The following is a 20,949-nucleotide window of genomic DNA, read 5'->3' as shown; positions in this document are numbered from 1 at the left end:
GATCGGAGTTCGGAGTTCGGAGTTCGGAGTTCCGCGTTCGGAGTTCCGAGTTTGGAGTGCGGAGTCCGGAGTTACGAGTTCGGAGTACTGATTTCTGAGTTCGGAGTTTGGAGTTCGGAGTTACGAGTTCGGTGTTCGGTGTTCGGAGTTCCGAGTTCCGAGTTCCGAGTTTGGAGTTCCGTGTTCGGAGTTCCAAGTTTGGAGTGCGGAGTCCAGAGTTCCCAGTTCGGAGTTCTGAGTTCTGAGTTCGGAGTACGGAATTCCGAGTTCCGAGTTCCGAGTTCCGAGTTCCGAGATCGGAGTTCGGATTTCGGAGTTCGGAGTTCCGCGTTCGGAGTTCGGAGTTCGGAATTCGGAGTTCGGAGTTCGGAGTTCGGAGATCTGAGTTCCGAGTTCGGGGTTCGGGGATCGGAGTTCCAAGTTCCGAGTTCCGGGTTCGTAGTTTGGAGTTCCGAATTCCGAGTTCGGAGTTCGGAGTTCGGAGTTCAGAATTCCGTGTTCCGAGTTCGGAGTTCGGAGTTCGGAGTTCAGATTTCCGAGTTCCGAGTTCGGAGTCCGGAGACCGGAGTTCGGAGTTCGGAGTTCAGAGTTCGGATTTCGGATTTCGGAATTCCGTGTTCCGAGTTCGGATTTCGGAGTTCGGATTTCGGATTTCGGAGTTCCGAGTTCAGAGTTCGGATTTCGGAGTTCCGAATTTGGAGTTCCGAGTTCGGATTTCGGAGTTCGGATTTCGGATTTCGGAGTTCCGAGTTCAGAGTTCGGATTTCGGATTTCGGAGTTCCGAGTTCCGAGTTCGGATTTCGGAGTTCCGAGTTTGGAGTTCGGAGTTCCGAATTCCGAGTTCCGAGTTCGGAGTGAGGTGTTTGGAGTTCCGCGTTCCGAATTCGGAGTTCCGAGTTCCGAGTTCCGAGTTCCGAGTTCAGCGTTCAGAGTCCGGAGTTCCAAGTTCGGAGTTCGGAGTTCCGAGTTCGGATTTCCAAGTTCCGAGTTCGGAGTTCCGAGTTCCGAGTTCCGAGTTTGGGGTTCCGTGTTCGGAGCTCCAAGTTTGGAGTGCGGAGTCCAGAGTTCCCAGTTCGGAGTTCTGAGTTCTGAGTTCGGAGTACGGAATTCCGAGTTCCGAGTTCCGAGTTCCGAGTTCCGAGATCGGAGTTCGGAGTTCCGCGTTCGGAGTTCGGAGTTCGGAATTCGGAGTTCGGAGTTCGGAGTTCGGAGATCTGAGTTCCGAGTTCGGGGTTCGGGGATCGGAGTCCCAAGTTCCGAGTTCCGGGTTCGTAGTTTGGAGTTCCGAATTCCGAGTTCGGAGTTCGGAGTTCGGAGTTCAGAATTCCATGTTCCGAGTTCGGAGTTCGGAGTTCGGAGTTCAGATTTCCGAGTTCCGAGTTCGGAGTCCGGAGACCGGAGTTCGGAGTTCGGAGTTCAGATTTCGGATTTCGGATTTCGGAATTCCGTGTTCCGAGTTCGGATTTCGGAGATCGGAGTTCAGATTTCCGAGTTCGGAGTTCGGAGTTCGGAGTTCGGAGTTCGGAGTTCAGAGTTCGGGTTTCGGATTTCGGAGTTCCAAGTTCCGAGTTCCGAGTTCGGATTTCGGAGTTCCGAGTTCCGAGTTCGGCGTTCCGAGTTCGGATTTCGGAGTTCGGATTTCGGAGTTCGGAGTTCCGAGTTCGGATTTCGGAGTTCCGAGTTTGGAGTTCCGAGTTCGGATTTCGGAGTTCGGATTTCGGATTTCGGAGTTCCGAGTTCAGAGTTCGGATTTCGGATTTCGGAGTTCCGAGTTCCGAGTTCCGAGTTCGGATTTCGGAGTTCCGAGTTCCAAGTTCGGAGTTCGGATTTACGAGTTCCGAGTTCGGAGTTCGGAGTTCCGAGTTCCGAGTTCAGATTTCCGAGTTCCGAGTTCCGAGTTCCGAGATCAGTGTTCTGTGTGCGGAGTTCAGAGTTCCGATTTCGGAGTTCGGAGTTCGGCGTTCGGCATTCGGAGTTCCGAGTTCGGAGTTCCGAGTTCCGAGTTCGGAGTTCCGAGTTTCGTGTTCAGAGTTCCGAGTTCCGAGATCGGAGTTCGGAGTTCGGAATTCGGAGTTACGAGTTTGGATTTCGGATTTCGGAATTCCGTGTTCCGAGTTCGGATTTCGGAGTTCGGAGTTCAGATTTCCGAGTTCGGAGTTCGGCGTTCGGATTTCGGAGTTCGGAGTTCAGAGTTCGGATTTCGGATTTCGGAGTTCCGAGTTCCGAGTTCCGAGTTCGGATTTCGGAGTTCCGAGTTCGGAGTTCCGAGTTCGGATTTCGGAGTTCGGATTTCGGAGTTCCGAGTTCCGAGTTCGGATGTCGGAGTTCCGAGTTTGGAGTTCCGAGTTCGGATTTCGGAGTTCGGATTTCGGATTTCGGAGTTCCGAGTTCAGAGTTCGGATTTCGGATTTCGGAGTTCCGAGTTCCGAGTTCCGAGTTCGGAGTATGGAGTTCGGAGTTCCGAGTTCCGAGTGAGGAGTGAGGAGTGAGGAGTTCCAATTTCGGAGTTCGGAGTTCGGAGTTCGGAGCTCCGAGTTCCGAGTTCGGAGTTCGGAGTTCCGTGTTCAGAGTTCCGAGTTTGGAGTGCGGAGTCCGGAGTTACGAGTTCGGAGTTCTGATTTCTGAGTTCGGAGTTTGGAGTTCGGAGTTACGAGTTCGGTGTTCGGTGTTCGGAGTTCCGAGTTCCGAGTTCCGAGTTTGGAGTGCGGAGTCCAGAGTTCCCAGTTCGGAGTTCTGAGTTCTGAGTTCGGAGTACGGAATTCCGAGATCCGAGTTCTGTGTGCGGAGTTCAGAGTTCCGATTTCGGAGTTCGGAGTTCGGCGTTCGGCGTTCGGAGTTCCGAGTTCGGAGTTCCGAGTTCCGAGTTCGGAGTTCCGAGTTTCGTGTTCAGAGTTCCGAGTTCCGAGATCAGAGTTCGGAGTTCGGAATTCGGAGTTACGAGTTTGGATTTCGGATTTCGGAATTCCGTGTTCCGAGTTCGGATTTCGGAGTTCGGAGTTCAGATTTCCGAGTTCGGAGTTCGGCGTTCGGATTTCGGAGTTCGGAGTTCAGAGTTCGGATTTCGGATTTCGGAGTTCCGAGTTCCGAGTTCCGAGTTCGGATTTCGGAGTTCCGAGTTCGGAGTTCCGAGTTCGGATTTCGGAGTTCGGATTTCGGAGTTCCGAGTTCCGAGTTCGGATGTCGGAGTTCCGAGTTTGGAGTTCCGAGTTCGGATTTCGGAGTTCGGATTTCGGATTTCGGAGTTCCGAGTTCAGAGTTCGGATTTCGGATTTCGGAGTTCCGAGTTCCGAGTTCGGAGTATGGAGTTCGGAGTTCCGAGTTCCGAGTGAGGAGTGAGGAGTGAGGAGTTCCAATTTCGGAGTTCGGAGTTCAGAGTTCGGAGCTCCGACTTCCGAGTTCGGAGTTCAGAGTTCGGAGTTCGGAGTTCAGAGTTCAGAGTTCCGAGATCTGTGTTCGGAGTTCCGAGTTCCGAGTCCGGAGTCCGGAGCTCGGAGTTCAGAGTTCCGAGTTCCGAGTTCCGAGTTCCCAGTTCCCAGTTCCCAGTTCCGAGTTCGGAGTTCCGAGTTCCAAGTTTCGAGTTCCGGGTTCGTAGTTCCGATTTCCGAGTTCGGAGTTCGGAGATCGGAGTTCCGAGTTCCGAGTTCTGAGTTCGGAGTTCCGAGTTCCGAGTTCGGAGTTCAGAGTTCGGCGTTCCGAGTTCCGAGTTCCGAGTTCAGAGTTCGGAGTTCCGAGTTCGTAGTTTGGTGTTCCGACTTCCGAGTTCCGAGTTCGGAGTTCCGAGTTCCGAGTTCGGAGTTCGTAGTCCGGAGTTCGGAGTTCGGAGTTCCGAGTTCCGAGTTCCGAGTTCCGAGTTCGGTGTTCGGAGTTCCGAGTTCCGAGTTCGGAGTTCAGAGTCCGGAGTTCGGAGTTCAGAGTTCGGAGTTCGGAGTTCCGGGTTCGGAGTTTGGAGTTCCGATTTCCGAGCTCGGAGTTCGGAGTTCGGAGTTCCGAGTTCAGAGTTCGGAGTTCAGAGTTCAGAGTTCGGAGTTCAGAGTTCCGAGATCTGAGTTCGGAGTTCGGAGTTCCGAGTTCCGAGTCCGGAGTCCGGAGCTCGGAGTTCAGAGTTCGGAGTTCCGAGTTCCGAGTTCCGAGTTCCGAGTTCCCAGTTCCCAGTTCCGAGTTCGGAGTTCGGAGTTCCGAGTTCCAAGTTCCGAGTTCCGGGTTCGTAGTTCCGATTTCCGAGTTCGGAGTTCGGAGATCGGAGTTCCGAGTTCCGAGTTCTGAGTTCGGAGTTGAGAGTTCCGAGTTCGGAGTTCAGAGTTCGGCGTTCCGAGTTCCGAGTTCGGAGTTCGGAGTTCGGAGTTCCGAGTTCGTAGTTCGGAGTTCCGACTTCCGAGTTCCGAGTTCGGAGTTCCGAGTTCCGAGTTCGGAGTTCGGAGTCCGGAGTCCGGAGTCCGGAGTTCGGAGTTCGGAGTTCTGAGTTCCGAGTTCCGTGTTCGGAGTTCGGAGATCGGAGTTCCGAGTTCTGAGTTCGGAGTTCCGAGTTCCGAGTTCCGAGTTCCCAGTTCCCAGTTCCGAGTTCGGAGTTCGGAGTTCCAAGTTCCAAGTTCCGAGTTCCGGGTTTGTAGTTCCGATTTCCGAGTTCGGAGTTCGGAGATCGGAGTTCCGAGTTCCGAGTTCTGTGTTCGGAGTTCCGAGTTCCGAGTTCGTAGTTCAGAGTTCGGCGTTCCGAGTTCCGAGTTCCGAGTTCGGAGTTCAGAGTTCGGAGTTCCGAGTTCGTAGTTCGGAGTTCCGACTTCCGAGTTCCGAGTTCAGAGTTCCGAGTTCGGAGTTCGGAGTCCGGAGTCCGGAGTTCGGAGTTCGGTGTTCGGAGTTCTGAGTTCCGAGTTCCGAGTTCGGTGTTCGGAGTTCCGAGTTCCGAGTTCCGAGTTCGGTGTTCGGAGTTCCGAGTTCCGAGTTCCGAGTCCGGTGTTCAGAGTCCGGAGTTCAGAGTCCGGAGTTCGGAGTTCGGAGTTCCGAGTTCCGAGTTCGGATTTCGGAGTTCCGTGTTTGGAGTTCGGAGTTCCGAGTTCCGAGTTCCGAGTTCGGAGTGAGGTGTTTGGAGTTCCGCGTTCCGAATTCGGAGTTCCGAGTTCCGAGTTCCGTGTTCCGAGTTCCGAGTTCAGCGTTCAGAGTCCGGAGTTCCAAGTTAGGAGTTCGGAGTTCCGAGTTCGGATTTCCGAGTTCCGAGTTCGGAGTTCCGAGTTCCGAGTTCCGAGTTCAGATTTCCGAGTTCCGAGTTCCGAGTTCCGAGATCAGTGTTCTGTGTGCGGAGTTCAGAGTTCCGATTTCGGAGTTCGGAGTTCGGCGTTCGGAGTTCCGAGTTCGGAGTTCCGAGTTCCGAGTTCGGAGTTCGGAGTTCCGTGTTCAGAGTTCCGAGTTTGGAGTGCGGAGTCCGGAGTTACGAGTTCGGAGTTCTGATTTCTGAGTTCGGAGTTTGGAGTTCGGAGTTACGAGTTCGGTGTTCGGTGTTCGGAGTTCCGAGTTCCGAGTTCCGAGTTTGGAGTGCGGAGTCCAGAGTTCCCAGTTCGGAGTTCTGAGTTCTGAGTTCGGAGTACGGAATTCCGAGATCCGAGTTCCGAGTTCCGAGATCGGAGTTCCGAGTTTCGTGTTCAGAGTTCCGAGTTCCGAGATCGGAGTTCGGAGTTCGGAATTCGGAGTTACGAGTTCGGATTTCGGATTTCGGAATTCCGTGTTCCGAGTTCGGATTTCGGAGTTCGGAGTTCAGATTTCCGAGTTCGGAGTTCGGCGTTCGGATTTCGGAGTTCGGAGTTCAGAGTTCGGATTTCGGATTTCGGAGTTCCGAGTTCCGAGTTCCGAGTTCGGATTTCGGAGTTCCGAGTTCGGAGTTCCGAGTTCGGATTTCGGAGTTCGGATTTCGGAGTTCCGAGTTCCGAGTTCGGATGTCGGAGTTCCGAGTTTGGAGTTCCGAGTTCGGATTTCGGAGTTCGGATTTCGGATTTCGGAGTTCCGAGTTCAGAGTTCGGATTTCGGATTTCGGAGTTCCGAGTTCCGAGTTCGGAGTATGGAGTTCGGAGTTCCGAGTTCCGAGTGAGGAGTTCGGAGTTCGGAGTTCGGAGCTCCGACTTCCGAGTTCGGAGTTCAGAGTTCGGAGTTCGGAGTTCAGAGTTCAGAGTTCCGAGATCTGAGTCCGGAGTTCGGAGTTCGGAGTTCCGAGTTCCGAGTTCCGAGTTCCGAGTTCGGTGTTCGGAGTTCCGAGTTCCGAGTTCGGAGTTCAGAGTCCGGAGTTCGGAGTTCAGAGTTCGGAGTTCGGAGTTCCGGGTTCGGAGTTCGGAGTTCCGATTTCCGAGCTCGGAGTTCGGAGTTCGGAGTTCCGAGTTCAGAGTTCGGAGTTCAGAGTTCGGAGTTCAGAGTTCCGAGATCTGAGTTCGGAGTTCGGAGTTCCGAGTTCCGAGTCCGGAGTCCGGAGCTCGGAGTTCAGAGTTCGGAGTTCCGAGTTCCGAGTTCCGAGTTCCGAGTTCCCAGTTCCGAGTTCGGAGTTCGGAGTTCCGAGTTCCAAGTTCCGAGTTCCGGGTTCGTAGTTCCGATTTCCGAGTTCGGAGTTCGGAGATCGGAGTTCCGAGTTCCGAGTTCGGAGTTCGGAGTTCCGAGTTCCGAGTTCAGCGTTCGGCGTTCCGAGTTCCGAGTTCGGAGTTCGGAGTTCGGAGTTCCGAGTTCGTAGTTCGGAGTTCCGACTTCCGAGTTCCGAGTTCGGAGTTCCGAGTTCCGTGTTCGGAGTTCGGAGTCCGGAGTCCGGAGTCCGGAGTTCGGAGTTCTGAGTTCTGAGTTCCGAGTTCCGTGTTCGGAGTTCGGAGATCGGAGTTCCGAGTTCTGAGTTCGGAGTTCCGAGTTCCGAGTTCCCAGTTCCCAGTTCCGAGTTCGGAGTTCGGAGTTCCAAGTTCCAAGTTCCGAGTTCCGGGTTCGTAGTTCCGAATTCCGAGTTCGGAGTTCGGAGATCGGAGTTCCGAGTTCCGAGTTCTGAGTTCGGAGTTCCGAGTTCCGAGTTCGGAGTTCAGAGTTCGGCGTTCCGAGTTCCGAGTTCCGAGTTCCGAGTTCAGAGTTCGGAGTTCCGAGTTCGTAGTTCGGAGTTCCGACTTCCGAGTTCCGAGTTCAGAGTTCCGAGTTCGGAGTTCGGAGTCCGGAGTCCGGAGTTCGGCGTTCGGTGTTCGGAGTTCTGAGTTCCGAGTTCCAAGTTCGGTGTTCGGAGTTCCGAGTTCCGAGTTCCGAGTCCGGAGTTCAGAGTCCGGAGTTCAGAGTCCGGAGTTCGGAGTTCGGAGTTCCGAGTTCCTAGTTCGGATTTCGGAGTTCCGAGTTTGGAGTTCGGAGTTCCGAGTTCCGAGTTCGGAGTGAGGTGTTTGGAGTTCCGCGTTCCGAATTCGGAGTTCCGAGTTCTGAGTTCCGAGTTCCGAGTTCAGATTTCCGAGTTCCGAGTTCCGAGTTCCGAGATCAGTGTTCTGTGTGCGGAGTTCAGAGTTCCGATTTCGGAGTTCGGAGTTCGGCGTTCGGAGTTCCGAGTTCGGAGTTCCGAGTTCCGAGTTCGGAGTTCGGAGTTCCGTGTTCAGAGTTCCGAGTTTGGAGTGCGGAGTCCGGAGTTACGAGTTCGGAGTTCTGATTTCTGAGTTCGGAGTTTGGAGTTCGGAGTTACGAGTTCGGTGTTCGGTGTTCGGAGTTCCGAGTTCCGAGTTCCGAGTTTGGAGTGCGGAGTCCAGAGTTCCCAGTTCGGAGTTCTGAGTTCTGAGTTCGGAGTACGGAATTCCGAGATCCGAGTTCCGAGTTCCGAGATCGGAGTTCGGAGTTCGGAGTTCGGAGTTCCGCGTTCGGAGTTCGGAGTTCGGAGTTCAGAATTCCGTGTTCCGAGTTCGGAGTTCGGAGTTCAGATTTCCGAGTTCCGAGTCCGGAGTCCGGAGTTCGGAGTTCGGAATTCGGAGTTCAGAGTTCGGATTTCGGATTTCGGAATTCCGTGTTCCAAGTTCGGATTTCGGAGATCGGAGTTCAGATTTCCGAGTTCGGAGTTCGGAGTTCGGAGTTCGGAGTTCAGAGTTCGGATTTCGGATTTCGGAGTTCCAAGTTCCGAGTTCGGATTTCGGAGTTCCGAGTTCGGCGTTCCGAGTTCGGATTTCGGAGTTCGGATTTCGGAGTTCCGAGTTCGGATTTCGGAGTTCCGAGTTTGGAGTTCCGAGTTCGGATTTCGGATTTCGGAGTTCCGAGTTCAGAGTTCGGATTTCGGATTTCGGATTTCCGAGTTCCGAGTTCCGAGTTCGGATTTCGGAGTTCCGAGTTTGGAGTTCGGAGTTCCGAGTTCCGAGTTCGGATTTCGGAGTTCCGAGTTCCGAGATCGGAGTTCGGAGTTCGGAGTTCGGAATTCCGTGTTCCGAGTTCGGAGTTCGGAGTTCGGAGTTCAGATTTCCGAGTTCCGAGGTCGGAGTTCGGAGTTCAGAGTTCGGATTTCGGATTTCGGAATTCCGTGTTCCGAGTTCGGATTTCGGAGTTCGGAGTTCAGATTTCCGAGTTCGGAGTTCGGACTTCGGAGTTCGGAGTTCAGAGTTCAGAGTTCGGATTTCGGATTTCGGAGTTCCGAGTTCCGAGTTCGGATTTCGGAGTTCCGAGTTCGGAGTTCCGAGTTCGGATTTCGGAGTTCGGATTTCGGAGTTCCGAGTTCCGAGTTCGGATTTCGGAGTTCCGAGTTTGGAGTTCCGAGTTCGGATTTCGGATTTCGGAGTTCCGAGTTCCGAGTTCCGAGTTCGGATTTCGGAGTTCCGAGTTTGGAGTTCGGAGTTCCGAGTTCCGAGTTCCGAGTTCGGAGTGAGGTGTTTGGAGTTCCGCGTTCCGAATTCGGAGTTCCGAGTTCCGAGTTCCGAGTTCCGAGTTCCGAGTTCAGCGTTCAGAGTGCGGAGTTCCAAGTTCGGCGTTCGGAGTTCCGAGTTCGGATTTCCGAGTTCCGAGTTTGGAGTTCCGAGTTCCGAGTTCCGAGTTCAGATTTCCGAGTTCCGAGTTCCGAGATCAGTGTTCTGTGTGCGGAGTTCAGAGTTCCGATTTCGGAGTTCGGAGTTCGGCGTTCGGAGTTCCGAGTTCGGAGTTCCGAGTTCCGAGTTCGGAGTTCGGAGTTCCGTGTTCAGAGTTCCGAGTTTGGAGTGCGGAGTCCGGAGTTACGAGTTCGGAGTTCGGATTTCTGAGTTCGGAGTTTGGAGTTCGGAGTTACGAGTTCGGTGTTCGGTGTTCGGAGTTCCGAGTTCCGAGTTCTGAGTTTGGAGTGCGGAGTCCAGAGTTCCCAGTTCGGAGTTCTGAGTTCGGAGTTCGGAGTACGGAATTCCGAGATCCGAGTTCCGAGTTCCGATTTCCGAGATCGGAGTTCGGATTTCAGAATTCGGAGTTCCGAGTTCGGAGTTTGGAGTTCCGAGTTCGCAGTTCTGAGTTCGGAGTTCGGAGTTTGGAGTTCAGAATTCGGAGTTCCGACTTCGGAGTTCGGAGTTCCGAGTTCCGAGTTCGGAATTCGGAGTTCGGAGTCCCAAGTTCCGAGCTCCGAGTTCTGAGTTCGGAGTTCCGAGTTCCGAGTTCCGAGTTCGGAGTTCCGAGTTCCGAGCTCCGAGTTCCGAGTTCCGAGTTGCGAGATCAGTGGTCTGTGTGCGGAGTTCAGAGTTCCAATTTCGGAGTTCGGAGTTCCGAGTTTGGAGTTCCGAGTTCGGATTTCGGAGTTCCGAGTTTGGAGTTCGGAGTTCCGAGTTCCGAGTTCCGAGTTCGGAGTGAGGTGTTTGGAGTTCCGCGTTCCGAATTCGGAGTTCCGAGTTCCGAGTTCCGAGTTCAGCGTTCAGAGTCCGGAGTTCCAAGTTCGGAGTTCGGAGTTCCGAGTTCGGATTTCCGAGTTCCGAGTTCGGAGTTCCGAGTTCCGAGTTCCGAGTTCAGATTTCCGAGTTCCGAGTTCCGAGTTCCGAGATCAGTGTTCTGTGTGCGGAGTTCAGAGTTCCGATTTCGGAGTTCGGAGTTCGGCGTTCGGAGTTCCGAGTTCGGAGTTCCGAGTTCCGAGTTCGGAGTTCGGAGTTCCGTGTACAGAGTTCCGAGTTTGGAGTGCGGAGTCCGGAGTTACGAGTTCGGAGTACTGATTTCTGAGTTCGGAGTTTGGAGTTCGGAGTTACGAGTTCGGTGTTCGGTGTTCGGAGTTCCGAGTTCCGAGTTCCGAGTTTGGAGTTCCGTGTTCGGAGTTCCAAGTTTGGAGTGCGGAGTCCAGAGTTCCCAGTTCGGAGTTCTGAGTTCTGAGTTCGGAGTACGGAATTCCGAGTTCCGAGTTCCGAGTTCCGAGTTCCGAGATCGGAGTTCGGATTTCGGAGTTCGGAGTTCCGCGTTCGGAGTTCGGAGTTCGGAATTCGGAGTTCGGAGTTCGGAGTTCGGAGATCTGAGTTCCGAGTTCGGGGTTTGGGGATCGGAGTTCCAAGTTCCGAGTTCCGGGTTCGTAGTTTGGAGTTCCGAATTCCGAGTTCGGAGTTCGGAGTTCGGAGTTCAGAATTCCGTGTTCCGAGTTCGGAGTTCGGAGTTCGGAGTTCAGATTTCCGAGTTCCGAGTTCGGAGTCCGGAGACCGGAGTTCGGAGTTCGGAGTTCAGAGTTCGGATTTCGGATTTCGGAATTCCGTGTTCCGAGTTCGGATTTCGGAGTTCCGAGTTCAGAGTTCGGATTTCGGAGTTCCGAATTTGGAGTTCCGAGTTCGGATTTCGGAGTTCGGATTTCGGATTTCGGAGTTCCGAGTTCAGAGTTCGGATTTCGGATTTCGGAGTTCCGAGTTCCGAGTTCGGATTTCGGAGTTCCGAGTTTGGAGTTCGGAGTTCCGAATTCCGAGTTCCGAGTTCGGAGTGAGGTGTTTGGAGTTCCGCGTTCCGAATTCGGAGTTCCGAGTTCCGAGTTCCGAGTTCCGAGTTCAGCGTTCAGAGTCCGGAGTTCCAAGTTCGGAGTTCGGAGTTCCGAGTTCGGATTTCCGAGTTCCGAGTTCGGAGTTCCGAGTTCCGAGTTCCGAGTTTGGGGTTCCGTGTTCGGAGCTCCAAGTTTGGAGTGCGGAGTCCAGAGTTCCCAGTTCGGAGTTCTGAGTTCTGAGTTCGGAGTACGGAATTCCGAGTTCCGAGTTCCGAGTTCCGAGTTCCGAGATCGGAGTTCGGAGTTCCGCGTTCGGAGTTCGGAGTTCGGAATTCGGAGTTCGGAGTTCGGAGTTCGGAGATCTGAGTTCCGAGTTCGGGGTTCGGGGATCGGAGTCCCAAGTTCCGAGTTCCGGGTTCGTAGTTTGGAGTTCCGAATTCCGAGTTCGGAGTTCGGAGTTCGGAGTTCAGAATTCCATGTTCCGAGTTCGGAGTTCGGAGTTCGGAGTTCAGATTTCCGAGTTCCGAGTTCGGAGTCCGGAGGCCGGAGTTCGGAGTTCGGAGTTCAGATTTCGGATTTCGGATTTCGGAATTCCGTGTTCCGAGTTCGGATTTCGGAGATCGGAGTTCAGATTTCCGAGTTCGGAGTTCGGAGTTCGGAGTTCGGAGTTCAGAGTTCGGGTTTCGGATTTCGGAGTTCCAAGTTCCGAGTTCCGAGTTCGGATTTCGGAGTTCCGAGTTCCGAGTTCGGCGTTCCGAGTTCGGATTTCGGAGTTCGGATTTCGGAGTTCGGAGTTCCGAGTTCGGATTTCGGAGTTCCGAGTTTGGAGTTCCGAGTTCGGATTTCGGAGTTCGGATTTCGGATTTCGGAGTTCCGAGTTCAGAGTTCGGATTTCGGATTTCGGAGTTCCGAGTTCCAAGTTCGGAGTTCGGATTTACGAGTTCCGAGTTCGGAGTTCCGAGTTCCGAGTTCCGAGTTCAGATTTCCGAGTTCCGAGTTCCGAGTTCCGAGATCAGTGTTCTGTGTGCGGAGTTCAGAGTTCCGATTTCGGAGTTCGGAGTTCGGCGTTCGGCATTCGGAGTTCCGAGTTCGGAGTTCCGAGTTCCAAGTTCGGAGTTCCGAGTTTCGTGTTCAGAGTTCCGAGTTCCGAGATCGGAGTTCGGAGTTCGGAATTCGGAGTTACGAGTTTGGATTTCGGATTTCGGAATTCCGTGTTCCGAGTTCGGATTTCGGAGTTCGGAGTTCAGATTTCCGAGTTCGGAGTTCGGCGTTCGGATTTCGGAGTTCGGAGTTCAGAGTTCGGATTTCGGAGTTCCGAGTTCCGAGTTCCGAGTTCGGATTTCGGAGTTCCGAGTTCGGAGTTCCGAGTTCGGATTTCGGAGTTCGGATTTCGGAGTTCCGAGTTCCGAGTTCGGATGTCGGAGTTCCGAGTTTGGAGTTCCGAGTTCGGATTTCGGAGTTCGGATTTCGGATTTCGGAGTTCCGAGTTCAGAGTTCGGATTTCGGATTTCGGAGTTCCGAGTTCCGAGTTCCGAGTTCGGAGTATGGAGTTCGGAGTTCCGAGTTCCGAGTGAGGAGTGAGGAGTGAGGAGTTCCAATTTCGGAGTTCGGAGTTCGGAGTTCGGAGCTCCGAGTTCCGAGTTCGGAGTTCGGAGTTCCGTGTTCAGAGTTCCGAGTTTGGAGTGCGGAGTCCGGAGTTACGAGTTCGGAGTTCTGATTTCTGAGTTCGGAGTTTGGAGTTCGGAGTTACGAGTTCGGTGTTCGGTGTTCGGAGTTCCGAGTTCCGAGTTCCGAGTTTGGAGTGCGGAGTCCAGAGTTCCCAGTTCGGAGTTCTGAGTTCTGAGTTCGGAGTACGGAATTCCGAGATCCGAGTTCTGTGTGCGGAGTTCAGAGTTCCGATTTCGGAGTTCGGAGTTCGGCGTTCGGCGTTCGGAGTTCCGAGTTCGGAGTTCCGAGTTCCGAGTTCGGAGTTCCGAGTTTCGTGTTCAGAGTTCCGAGTTCCGAGATCGGAGTTCGGAGTTCGGAATTCGGAGTTACGAGTTTGGATTTCGGATTTCGGAATTCCGTGTTCCGAGTTCGGATTTCGGAGTTCGGAGTTCAGATTTCCGAGTTCGGAGTTCGGCGTTCGGATTTCGGAGTTCGGAGTTCAGAGTTCGGATTTCGGATTTCGGAGTTCCGAGTTCCGAGTTCCGAGTTCGGATTTCGGAGTTCCGAGTTCGGAGTTCCGAGTTCGGATTTCGGAGTTCGGATTTCGGAGTTCCGAGTTCCGAGTTCGGATGTCGGAGTTCCGAGTTTGGAGTTCCGAGTTCGGATTTCGGAGTTCGGATTTCGGATTTCGGAGTTCCGAGTTCAGAGTTCGGATTTCGGATTTCGGAGTTCCGAGTTCCGAGTTCCGAGTTCGGAGTATGGAGTTCGGAGTTCCGAGTTCCGAGTGAGGAGTGAGGAGTGAGGAGTTCCAATTTCGGAGTTCGGAGTTCGGAGTTCGGAGCTCCGACTTCCGAGTTCGGAGTTCAGAGTTCGGAGTTCGGAGTTCAGAGTTCAGAGTTCTGAGATCTGAGTTCGGAGTTCCGAGTTCCGAGTCCGGAGTCCGGAGCTCGGAGTTCAGAGTTCCGAGTTCCGAGTTCCGAGTTCCCAGTTCCCAGTTCCCAGTTCCGAGTTCGGAGTTCCGAGTTCCAAGTTCCGAGTTCCGGGTTCGTAGTTCCGATTTCCGAGTTCGGAGTTCGGAGATCGGAGTTCCGAGTTCCGAGTTCTGAGTTCGGAGTTCCGAGTTCCGAGTTCGGAGTTCAGAGTTCGGCGTTCCGAGTTCCGAGTTCCGAGTTCAGAGTTCGGAGTTCCGAGTTCGTAGTTTGGTGTTCCGACTTCCGAGTTCCGAGTTCGGAGTTCCGAGTTCCGAGTTCGGAGTTCGTAGTCCGGAGTTCGGAGTTCGGAGTTCCGAGTTCGGAGTTCCGAGTTCCGAGTTCGGTGTTCGGAGTTCCGAGTTCCGAGTTCCGAGTTCGGAGTTCAGAGTCCGGAGTTCGGAGTTCAGTGTTCGGAGTTCTGAGTTCCGAGTTCCGAGTTCGGAGTTCAGAGTTCGGAGTTCCGAGTTCGTAGTTCGGAGTTCCGACTTCCGAGTTCCGAGTTCAGAGTTCGGTGTTCGGAGTTCCGAGTTCAGAGTTCCGAGTTCGGAGTCCGGAGTCCGGAGTTCGGAGTTCAGTGTTCGGAGTTCTGAGTTCCGAGTTCCGAGTTCGGAGTTCAGAGTTCGGAGTTCCGAGTTCGTAGTTCGGAGTTCCGACTTCCGAGTTCCGAGTTCAGAGTTCCGAGTTCGGAGTCCGGAGTCCGGAGTTCGGAGTTCAGTGTTCGGAGTTCTGAGTTCCGAGTTCCGAGTTCAGTGTTCGGAGTTCCGAGTTCCGAGTTCCGAGTCCGGAGTTCAGAGTCCGGAGTTCAGAGTCCGGAGTTCGGAGTTCGGAGTTCCGAGTTCCTAGTACGGATTTCGGAGTTCCGAGTTTCGAGTTCGGAGTTCCGAGTTCCGAGTTCCGAGTTCGGAGTGAGGTGTTTGGAGTTCCGCGTTCCGAATTCGGAGTTCCGAGTTCCGAGTTCCGAGTTCCGAGTTCCGAGTTCAGCGTTCAGAGTCCGGAGTTCCAAGTTCGGAGTTCGGAGTTCCGAGTTCGGATTTCCGAGTTCCGAGTTCGGAGTTCCGAGTTCCGAGTTCCGAGTTCGGATGTCGGAGTTCCGAGTTTGGAGTTCTGAGTTCGGATTTCGGAGTTCGGATTTCGGATTTCGGAGTTCCGAGTTCAGAGTTCGGATTTCGGATTTCGGAGTTCCGAGTTCCGAGTTCCGAGTTCGGAGTATGGAGTTCGGAGTTCCGAGTTCCGAGTGAGGAGTGAGGAGTGAGGAGTTCCAATTTCGGAGTTCGGAGTTCGGAGTTCGGAGCTCCGACTTCCGAGTTCGGAGTTCAGAGTTCGGAGTTCGGAGTTCAGAGTTCAGAGTTCCGAGATCTGAGTTCGGAGTTCCGAGTTCCGAGTCCGGAGTCCGGAGCTCGGAGTTCAGAGTTCCGAGTTCCGAGTTCCGAGTTCCCAGTTCCCAGTTCCCAGTTCCGAGTTCGGAGTTCCGAGTTCCAAGTTCCGAGTTCCGGGTTCGTAGTTCCGATTTCCGAGTTCGGAGTTCGGAGATCGGAGTTCCGAGTTCCGAGTTCTGAGTTCGGAGTTCCGAGTTCCGAGTTCGGAGTTCAGAGTTCGGCGTTCCGAGTTCCGAGTTCCGAGTTCAGAGTTCGGAGTTCCGAGTTCGTAGTTTGGTGTTCCGACTTCCGAGTTCCGAGTTCGGAGTTCCGAGTTCCGAGTTCGGAGTTCGTAGTCCGGAGTTCGGAGTTCGGAGTTCCGAGTTCCGAGTTCCGAGTTCCGAGTTCGGTGTTCGGAGTTCCGAGTTCCGAGTTCCGAGTTCGGAGTTCAGAGTCCGGAGTTCGGAGTTCAGAGTTCGGAGTTCGGAGTTCCGGGTTCGGAGTTTGGAGTTCCGATTTCCGAGCTCGGAGTTCGGAGTTCGGAGTTCCGAGTTCAGAGTTCGGAGTTCAGAGTTCAGAGTTCGGAGTTCAGAGTTCCGAGATCTGAGTTCGGAGTTCGGAGTTCCGAGTTCCGAGTCCGGAGTCCGGAGCTCGGAGTTCAGAGTTCGGAGTTCCGAGTTCCGAGTTCCGAGTTCCGAGTTCCCAGTTCCCAGTTCCGAGTTCGGAGTTCGGAGTTCCGAGTTCCAAGTTCCGAGTTCCGGGTTCGTAGTTCCGATTTCCGAGTTCGGAGTTCGGAGATCGGAGTTCCGAGTTCCGAGTTCTGAGTTCGGAGTTGAGAGTTCCGAGTTCGGAGTTCAGAGTTCGGCGTTCCGAGTTCCGAGTTCGGAGTTCGGAGTTCGGAGTTCCGAGTTCGTAGTTCGGAGTTCCGACTTCCGAGTTCCGAGTTCGGAGTTCCGAGTTCCGAGTTCGGAGTTCGGAGTCCGGAGTCCGGAGTCCGGAGTTCGGAGTTCGGAGTTCTGAGTTCCGAGTTCCGTGTTCGGAGTTCGGAGATCGGAGTTCCGAGTTCTGAGTTCGGAGTTCCGAGTTCCGAGTTCCGAGTTCCCAGTTCCCAGTTCCGAGTTCGGAGTTCGGAGTTCCAAGTTCCAAGTTCCGAGTTCCGGGTTCGTAGTTCCGATTTCCGAGTTCGGAGTTCGGAGATCGGAGTTCCGAGTTCCGAGTTCTGTGTTCGGAGTTCCGAGTTCCGAGTTCGTAGTTCAGAGTTCGGCGTTCCGAGTTCCGAGTTCCGAGTTCGGAGTTCAGAGTTCGGAGTTCCGAGTTCGTAGTTCGGAGTTCCGACTTCCGAGTTCCGAGTTCAGAGTTCCGAGTTCGGAGTTCGGAGTCCGGAGTCCGGAGTTCGGAGTTCGGTGTTCGGAGTTCTGAGTTCCGAGTTCCGAGTTCGGTGTTCGGAGTTCCGAGTTCCGAGTTCCGAGTTCGGTGTTCGGAGTTCCGAGTTCCGAGTTCCGAGTCCGGAGTTCAGAGTCCGGAGTTCAGAGTCCGGAGTTCGGAGTTCGGAGTTCCGAGTTCCGAGTTCGGATTTCGGAGTTCCGAGTTTGGAGTTCGGAGTTCCGAGTTCCGAGTTCCGAGTTCGGAGTGAGGTGTTTGGAGTTCCGCGTTCCGAATTCGGAGTTCCGAGTTCCGAGTTCCGTGTTCCGAGTTCCGAGTTCAGCGTACAGAGTCCGGAGTTCCAAGTTAGGAGTTCGGAGTTCCGAGTTCGGATTTCCGAGTTCCGAGTTCGGAGTTCCGAGTTCCGAGTTCCGAGTTCAGATTTCCGAGTTCCGAGTTCCGAGTTCCGAGATCAGTGTTCTGTGTGCGGAGTTCAGAGTTCCGATTTCGGAGTTCGGAGTTCGGCGTTCGGAGTTCCGAGTTCGGAGTTCCGAGTTCCGAGTTCGGAGTTCGGAGTTCCGTGTTCAGAGTTCCGAGTTTGGAGTGCGGAGTCCGGAGTTACGAGTTCGGAGTTCTGATTTCTGAGTTCGGAGTTTGGAGTTCGGAGTTACGAGTTCGGTGTTCGGTGTTCGGAGTTCCGAGTTCCGAGTTCCGAGTTTGGAGTGCGGAGTCCAGAGTTCCCAGTTCGGAGTTCTGAGTTCTGAGTTCGGAGTACGGAATTCCGAGATCCGAGTTCCGAGTTCCGAGATCGGAGTTCGGAGTTCGGAGTTCGGAGTTCCGCGTTCGGAGTTCGGAGTTCGGAGTTCAGAATTCCGTGTTCCGAGTTCGGAGTTCGGAGTTCGGAGTTCAGATTTCCGAGTTCCGAGTCCGGAGTCCGGAGTTCGGAGTTCGGAGTTCGGAGTTCAGATTTCCGAGTTCGGAGATCCGAGTTCGGAGTTCGGAGTTCAGAGTTCGGATTTCGGATTTCGGAGTTCCAAGTTCCGAGTTCGGATTTCGGAGTTCCGAGTTCGGCGTTCCGAGTTCGGATTTCGGAGTTCGGATTTCGGAGTTCCGAGTTCCGAGTTCGGATTTCGGAGTTCCGAGTTTGGAGTTCCGAGTTCGGATTTCGGATTTCGGAGTTCCGAGTTCAGAGTTCGGATTTCGGATTTCGGAGTTCCGAGTTCCGAGTTCCGAGTTCGGATTTCGGAGTTCCGAGTTTGGAGTTCGGAGTTCCGAGTTCCGAGTTCGGATTTCGGAGTTCCGAGTTCCGAGATCGGAGTTCGGAGTTCGGAGTTCGGAATTCCGTGTTCCGAGTTCGGAGTTCGGAGTTCGGAGTTCAGATTTCCGAGTTCCGAGGTCGGAGTTCGGAGTTCAGAGTTCGGATTTCGGATTTCGGAATTCCGTGTTCCGAGTTCGGATTTCGGAGTTCGGAGTTCAGATTTCCGAGTTCGGAGTTCGGACTTCGGAGTTCGGAGTTCAGAGTTCAGAGTTCGGATTTCGGATTTCGGAGTTCCGAGTTCCGAGTTCCGATTTCCGAGATCGGAGTTCGGATTTCAGAATTCGGAGTTCCGAGTTCGGAGTTTGGAGTTCCGAGTTCGCAGTTCTGAGTTCGGAGTTCGGAGTTTGGAGTTCAGAATTCGGAGTTCCGACTTCGGAGTTCGGAGTTCGGAGTTCCGAGTTCCGAGTTCGGAATTCGGAGTTCGGAGTCCCAAGTTCCGAGCTCCGAGTTCCGAGTTCGGAGTTCCGAGTTCCGAGTTCTGAGTTCCGAGTTCCGAGTTCCGAGCTCCGAGTTCCGAGTTCCGAGTTGCGAGATCAGTGGTCTGTGTGCGGAGTTCAGAGTTCTAATTTCGGAGTTCGGAGTTCCGAGTTCGGAGTTCCGAGTTCGGATTTCGGATTTCGGATTTCGGAGTTCCGAGTTCCGAGTTCGGAGTTCCGAGTTTGGAGTTCCGAGTTCGGATTTCGGAGTTCAGATTTCCGAGTTCCGAGGTCGGAGTTTGGAGATCCGAATTCCGAGTTCGGAGTTCGGAGTTCGGAATTCCGTGTTCCGCGTTCGGAGTTCGGAGTTCGGAGTTCAGATTTCCGAGTTCCGAGGTCGGAGTTCGGAGTTCGGAGTTCACAGTTCGGATTTCGGAGTTCGGAGTTCCGATTTCCGAGTTACGAGTTCGGAGTTCGGAGTTCCGAGTTCCGAGTTCGCATTTCGGTGTTCCAAGTTCCGAATTCGAAGTTCCGAGTTCCGAGTTCCGTGTTCCGAGTTCCGTGTTCCGAGTTCAGAATTCGGAGATCCGAGTTCGGAGTTTGGAGTTCCGAGTTCGCAGTTCTGAGTTCGGAGTACGGAATTCCGCTTTCGGAGTTCGGAGTACTGATTTCTGAGTTCGGAGTTTGGAGTTCGGAGTTACGAGTTCGGTGTTCGGTGTTCGGAGTTCCGAGTTCCGAGTTCCGAGTTTGGAGTTCCGTGTTCGGAGTTCCAAGTTTGGAGTGCGGAGTCCAGAGTTCCCAGTTCGGAGTTCTCAGTTCTGAGTTCGGAGTACGGAATTCCGAGTTCCGAGTTCCGAGTTCCGAGTTCCGAGATCGGAGTTCGGAGTTCGGAGTTCGGAGTTCCGCTTTCGGAGTTCGGAGTTCGGAATTCGGAGTTCGGAGTTCGGAGTTCGGAGATCTGAGTTCCGAGTTTGGGGTTCGGGGTTCGGGGATCGGAGTTCCAAGTTCCGAGTTCCGGGTTCGTAGTTTGGAGTTCCGAATTCCGAGTTCGGAGTTCGGAGTTCGGAGTTCAGAATTCCGTGTTCCGAGTTCGGAGTTCGGAGTTCGGAGTTCAGATTTCCGAGTTCCGAGTTCGGAGTCCGGAGACCGGAGTTCGGAGTTCGGAGTTCAGAGTTCGGATTTCGGATTTCGGAATTCCGTGTTCCGAGTTCGGATTTCGGAGTTCGGATTCCGGATTTCGGAGTTCCGAGTTCAGAGTTCGGATTTCGGAGTTCCGAATTTGGAGTTCCGAGTTCGGATTTCGGATTTCGGATTTCGGATTTCGGAGTTCCGAGTTCGGAGTTCGGAGTTCGGAGTGCCGAGATCCGAGTTCGGAGTTCCGAGTTCCGAGTTCGGAGTTCGGTGTTCAGAGTTCGGATTTCGGATTTCGGAGTTCCGAGTTCCGAGTTCCGAGTTCGGATTTCGGAGTTCCGAGTTCGGAGTTCCGAGTTCGGATTTCGGAGTTCGGATTTCGGAGTTCCGAGTTCGGATTTCGGAGTTCCGAGTTCGGAGTTCCGAGTTCGGATTTCGGATTTCGGAGTTCCGAGTTCCGAGTTCGGATTTCGGAGTTCCGAGTTTGGAGTTCCGAGTTCGGATTTCGGAGTTCGGATTTCGGATTTCGGAGTTCCGAGTTCAGAGTTCGGATTTCGGAGTTCCGAATTTGGAGTTCCGAGTTCGGATTTCGGAGTTCGGATTTCGGATTTCGGAGTGCCGAGTTCAGAGTTCGGATTTCGGATTTCGGAGTTCCGAGTTCGGATTTCGGAGTTCCGAGTTTGGAGTTCGGAGTTCGGAGATCCGAGTTCCGAGTTCGGAGTGAGGTGTTTGGAGTTCCGCGTTCCGAATTCGGAGTTCCGAGTTCCGAGTTCTGAGTTCAGCGTTCAGAGTCCGGAGTTCCCAGTTCGGAGTTCTGAGTTTTGAGTTCGGAGTACGGAATTCCGAGTTCCGAGTTCCGAGTTCCGAGTTCCGAGATCGGAGTTCGGAGTTCGGAGTTCCGAGTTCCGAGTTCAGCGTTCAGAGTCCGGAGTTCCAAGTTCGGAGTTCGGAGTTCCGAGTTCGGATTTCCGAGTTCCGAGTTCGGAGTTCCGAGTTCCGAGTTCCGAGTTCAGATTTCCGAGTTCCGAGTTCCGAGATCAGTGTTCTGTGTGCGGAGTTCAGAGTTCCGATTTCGGAGTTCGGAGTTCGGCGTTCGGAGTTCCGAGTTCGGAGTTCCGAGTTCCGAGTTCGGAGTTCGGAGTTCCGTGTTCAGAGTTCCGAGTGTGGAGTGCGGAGTCCGGAGTTACGAGTTCGGAGTTCTGATTTCTGAGTTCGGAGTTTGGAGTTCGGAGTTACGAGTTCGGTGTTCGGTGTTCGGAGTTCCGAGTTCCGAGTTCCGAGTTTGGAGTGCGGAGTCCAGAGTTCCCAGTTCGGAGTTCTGAGTTCTGAGTTCGGAGTACGGAATTCCGAGATCCGAGTTCCGAGTTCCGAGTTCCGAGATCGGAGTTCGGAGTTCGGAGTTCGGAGTTCCGCGCTCGGAGTTCGGAGTTCGGAATTCGGAGTTCGGAGTTCGGAGTTCGGAGATCTGAGTTCCGAGTTCGGGGTTCGGGGTTCGGGGATCGGAGATCCAAGTTCCGAGTTCCGGGTTCGTAGTTTGGAGTTCCGAATTCCGAGTTCGGAGTTCGGAGTTCGGAGTTCAGAATTCCGTGTTCCGAGTTCGGAGTTCGGAGTTCGGAGTTCAGATTTCCGAGTTCCGAGTTCGGAGTCCGGAGTTCGGAGTTCGGAATTCGGAGTTCAGAGTTCGGATTTCGGATTTCGGAATTCCGTGTTCCGAGTTCGGATTTCGGAGATCGGAGTTCAGATTTCCGAGTTCCGAGTTCGGAGTTCGGAGTTCGGAGTTCAGAGTTCGGATTTCTGATTTCGGAGTTCCAAGTTCCGAGTTCCGAGTTCGGATTTCGGAGTTCCGAGTTCGGCGTTCCGAGTTCGGATTTCGGAGTTCGGATTTCGGAGTTCC

Source organism: Somniosus microcephalus, chromosome 5, assembly GCF_052327205.1.
Source record: "Somniosus microcephalus isolate GS21.2 chromosome 5, FLI_Smic_1.0, whole genome shotgun sequence".
NCBI classification, from domain to species: Eukaryota; Metazoa; Chordata; class Chondrichthyes; order Squaliformes; family Somniosidae; genus Somniosus; species Somniosus microcephalus.
The sequence above is the reverse complement of the archived record's forward strand: the minus strand, read 5'-3'. Positions refer to the sequence as shown.